Below are 4,863 nucleotides of genomic sequence, written 5' to 3'. Positions count from 1 at the left end.
TCTGTCAGTGCAGACAGATGACAATGGCAAAGCTATTAGAGGGGTGGAAGATGACACTATTGAAGGATGTGTTGAGGGATAGTGAATTGAAGCAAATGGAAACACTGGGAAATAGAAGCAGAAAATCAGCCAGTTATCATGCCAAAGATCCCCAGACTCTGCAGATATCAATTTGTGCCACAAACCAAGACACTTTATATAGTATGGAAAGAAATAATCCTGGTTATAGATATATTTGTTTGAAGGGTAATAGAGATTGACAATATAAAGAGGTAATATGATTGCTTTGAGATTAGATGTCATTTGCTCATCCAACAAACAGCATCAAGTAGCTCTGACTAGCAGTAGCATTTTATTTGGTATCAAAAAATAATGGTGGAATTTTAAAATGTTTTTAGTTTGTTTTACATACTTAAAAGTTGCAATGGTAGGAAATAGAGTTAAAAAATCCCTTAGAATTTTGTAATCTACTCCAAAGTCAACATGAACAGAAAGAACTAAATAGAAATTTCTGTATTTTACATATTTGTTACTCATTGTGTTTCAGTTAAAGCAAGGAAATACTTTCTTACACGATTTGATCTAGCTTTTTTTTAAATAATTTTAAAGAAGAATTCAGTGGTCACTGTGGTTATCACTGGCTATACCACCGGTGGGCTGAAACTACTTCCTCAGGTTTAGTATGTGGAAATCTGTTCAATCAGTGATTGTTCAGTTAATATTTTTCTAAGGTAGAAGCTGACAGATGCAGAAACTGGTGGCTGAGGTAGTCGGTGTATTGCCACCTCTCTCTTTTGCTGAACTGAGGTGAAAAGTAGAGGCCAAAAGAGGTATTTTACATCCTCTGTCAATTTACCAACATTTTACAAGCAGCCACTTGGCCTGCTTCAAGCTATGTTTACTGCCTGCTAACATAAGATTAAAATGAGTGTAATTTCCAGCTTTTGTGAAGAGTATCAGATGATTGAGTAATCAGATGTTCACCTGCATTGCTTATTGCCATGAAACATGGATTAAATGTGTAGTAAAAGTATCTATCAGTTTATCTGTACAAGGAGCTAGATATATTCATTTGCTTTCTTTGACCTAGCTTAGTTGTTTCATTGGAAGAGAAGGGAAAAGAGAAATGATGCCCTAATTATTTATATGTTTACAAGTCTGCCCCTCCCCTTAGGCTACTGTTAAGTTGTCACACTTCATACAGTCTGTGCCACAGCAATTAAATATATCATTAAAAAGGCATTAATGATAGATCCAGTAAATTTCTCCTATCCAATCTCCACAATGATAGCAATCCAAGTTAGTGTTGATCTCTGAGTGATACTGTTGAAACCAAAGCCCAGCAAAGAGACAATTAGAGTGCTGCTCATATTCCCTGCATCTTGAGGTCAATTTGAAGAGCCAGGTGCTGAATGGTACCTTCTAACTTAAGTGGATGAGCGAAGAGCATCTCATTTGTATTCAATAAGTGAATTGTTCAATAAATGTGACAATTGGGTGTGTCACATTTATACTCAGTCTTTAGATACTAGATTGAACAATTTCTATAACACTGGCTCTTTTGAAAGAGTTCTCAAAGGCTTCTGTTTCTTGGCTTCTGGTTTCAATTTAAAACAAAAGTGAAAAGGTACTCCCTGAGCAAATGGATTACCCTATTGCCTTTGAAGCATTTGATCATTTACTTAATGAAATCATATATACATTTATTAAATGCCTACTGTGTGTTTTCAAGTTACTGTGGCCTCTGGTTTAGAGAAGAGGAAGAATTCTTGTTCTTAAGGGTGTGCTTTTTTTTCATTTAGAGGAGAAAGTAAAAATTGAGATGAAAACATAAATACTAACAAAAAACTTTAAATGATGAGGGTCAAATGATTTGTTCTCACAAGAAATTAGGTTTGTGTATATACGAAAGAATTATTTCCAGCTAATATGATTAAGCAATTTACATATGATTGGGATTTAAGTTAAAAAAATTCAAGGTGGTAATTTTTATAGTTTTAAAGTAGAGGGAATATAAGTTTTATTTACTGGAGTAGTGGAATAAGAAGCAGTAAAGAACGTTGGAAGCATATGGTAGAGGTTACTAGAATTTTAACTTTCAGGTAATTAATTTTATTATACTAATCACACAAAGCAACATTGCAAAAAATAATGTAGGATTTAAAAAGAAAAGCAAAAGAAAAAATAACTTGGCCTAGCCTCCCTTCTCAAGCAAATGATCCATTTTCATTTTTCTATGTTCTTATTGAAGATTTTTGAACAGTGAAATGACATGATGAAAAGTGTGTTGTAGGCCTTTTAGGAAGATTAATCTATCAATAGTAAGCAAGATGGAGAGTGAAGAGAAGTGCCTGAAACCTAGAGACCAATTATAATTCTATTGAAGTAATCCAGGTGAGAAGTGATAAGGGCCTGAACAGAAATGAAAAGAAATGGGAAGTTGTAAGAGGTATTGAAATGGAAAAATCACTGATTGGATATGGGACATTAGAAAAAGGCAATCTTAGGGAGACGACTGGAGCCTGAGTTAACAGCAGTAGTTCCAGAGATGGAAAGCAGAAGTAGAATGATTACAGTAGGTATCATGAAAAATGATTTATGAAACATATTGTATTTGAAAAAATATGGTCACACAGAAATGATGCTGATATATTTAAAGATGGACAAATGGAATATATATGCATATTTCTAATCTTGAGGTGTTTTTCATTTTCCAATCCTTCTTAATTATGTAAAAGGGACAGTTGAAGTGAAATCAGCATCACGGTGATGTGAATCAATGTTTGTTTTTTTTTTTAAATCTAGCTTTTGATTTACAACTAATCAGACAACTATAACCAAAAAAAAAAAAAAAGTACCTCTGCAAAGTGTACCAGGCACCTGAGAGATTCATTCATCTATGCACCCAAAAGTTGGGTTGATTGGATCACGGAGGAGGTGGCGGAGCAAGGAGAGTTGCAGAGTGACCAGCAGTGGCCAGGGGCAGTGATGGAAAAGTTGGTTGCTAGTCCAGCAGTTGCTGGCGCCCTTTTGCTGGTAGAGAAGGGTGGAGGATGAAGGCAATGAATGGGGTCCCGCTAAGCCACGTGTGTGCAGCAGGAGGGAGTAGGTGCTCCCTGAGGTGAGACTGTAGTGTCTAAGGGGAAGGAGAGGAAAGGGAAATAGGCAGACAGAGAGGAAAGAAGCAAAATATCTCCTGTTGTCTGCCTCGGGAGGCAAGAGGACTGGCTTCTGGGACCCCCAGCTTGAGGATTTCCCTACCTCGTTGTGGGCACACCCGAAGCCCCAGTGTTAAGTACACACCTCACCCTGCTCTGCCATCTTTTTCTTTTTTTAAATGCATAACTCCCAACATTACCAGAAATCAGCTCCAATAAGAAAAACTAAAATCTTGTTCTCTATCTAGAAAGCAAAAGATAGACTCCGCGCTGTGGAAGGCAAAGGGGTCTCACCCCAGAGCCTGTCTGCGGGCTGCTTCTGCCAAACCTCATCAATCAGTGGCCTGGTACAGGGCAGTCAGGGTTGTTGCTGAAGAACCCCGGGAAGAGGAGTGAGGACAGAAACAGGAGCTGCAGGAGAGGAACCGCGGCCGGAGGAGACGGGCTCTGGGGACATCTGTCTGTCTGTCCTCCGGTACTCGCAGGATGTGGAGTTTTTCAGTGATCCCGTCTCAAGTATTAGCTGTCATTCTCCACTAAATGCCATCTACTGGGGATGGTTGCAGTTCTTCCTAAGAAGGATGGCTGCTCTTTTCCTAAAGAAATTCACATTACAGCCATAAAGACTGAGAATAACTGCATTAGAAGATGTTTGGGTAAGTACATCCTACAGAGGCCGGTGCCCGTACAACAGTCCCCAGTACCAGCCTGCCTCATTCACTCAAAAGCTCTTAGCACTGAAGACACCAGGATGAGGGAAGGGGGAAAAAAAAACAACAACAACCGATGAGATGGCTTTCAGTAACGTTGGGAGAAAAATCAACAAGCGTTATCATTCACGTGCTGGACGAGCAGGGCAACGACCACATGCTCAGAGCGAACGTGATCAGGCTCAGGCTGCCGAGCGGGACCTGCGGCTGGTGAAGAGGGACCCCGGCGTGGAACGCGCCCAGTATCAGCTCCTGACCGGCTCACAGATCACCAGGTGCGGCTGTGGCTCAGAAAGATGGAGAGGGCCCAGCTCAAGCTGGGACCCACCCTGACGAAGGAGCTGACTTTTTCTGCAAACGTTGGACAACGTGATTTGGATACAAAGAGTAAACAGATTCAAAAAAAAAGTACAAAGTTCAGATTACAATAAGGAAAGGGAAGAATGCAGGTGAGCCCGGAAAAAAAAAAAAAAAAATGCAGGAAACAATAGAATCCTCCAGACCATGTCTGAAACAGTGACCTTCTCATCCAGGCCTCAGCCCATCAGAGGTGACAAGGGTGTGATGTGTGTTCTTGGTCTCTTGAGCGAAAAGGAGGAGAATGCATGGAGAGCAGCTCAGGGTTCCCAGAGAAGAGACACTGTGAGCAGGGAAAATGGGAAGGATGGAGCATCCGATGTCCTGCACCAGTGATTTTTAATAAAAAACATGCTTTTGAGAGACGAAAAAAAGAAAAGAAAAGAAAAAGGCTCCTAACTATCAATCTGTTGAGCTATTATAAATGAAGTGACCCAAGCCTTGCCTAAGTAAGAAAGGTGTTCGCTATGTCAAATGCCATGGCAGAGACACTTCTCATCAAACACTATGAAAAATCACAGTATTACGGTCTCACAAAAAGAAAATGGCAGTTTTCCAGCAACCAAACCCAAAGACATGGACTATTATGATCTATATAAGGAATCTGAAAGAGCTGTTATGAAGAAATCCAAAAAACT

The 4,863-nt window shown here is 39.8% G+C and overlaps 1 pseudogene; it reads left to right on the top strand.

The window, feature by feature from the left end:
- The first annotated feature begins 3,739 nt into the window (after positions 1–3,739).
- LOC136165063 (translation initiation factor IF-3, mitochondrial pseudogene) lies at positions 3,740–4,561 on the top strand (annotated as a pseudogene).
- Positions 4,562–4,863: the final 302 nt, after the last annotated feature.

Source organism: Muntiacus reevesi, chromosome 3, assembly GCF_963930625.1.
Source record: "Muntiacus reevesi chromosome 3, mMunRee1.1, whole genome shotgun sequence".
NCBI lineage: Eukaryota > Metazoa > Chordata > Mammalia > Artiodactyla > Cervidae > Muntiacus > Muntiacus reevesi.
The sequence above is the reverse complement of the archived record's forward strand: the minus strand, read 5'-3'. Positions and strand labels throughout refer to the sequence as shown.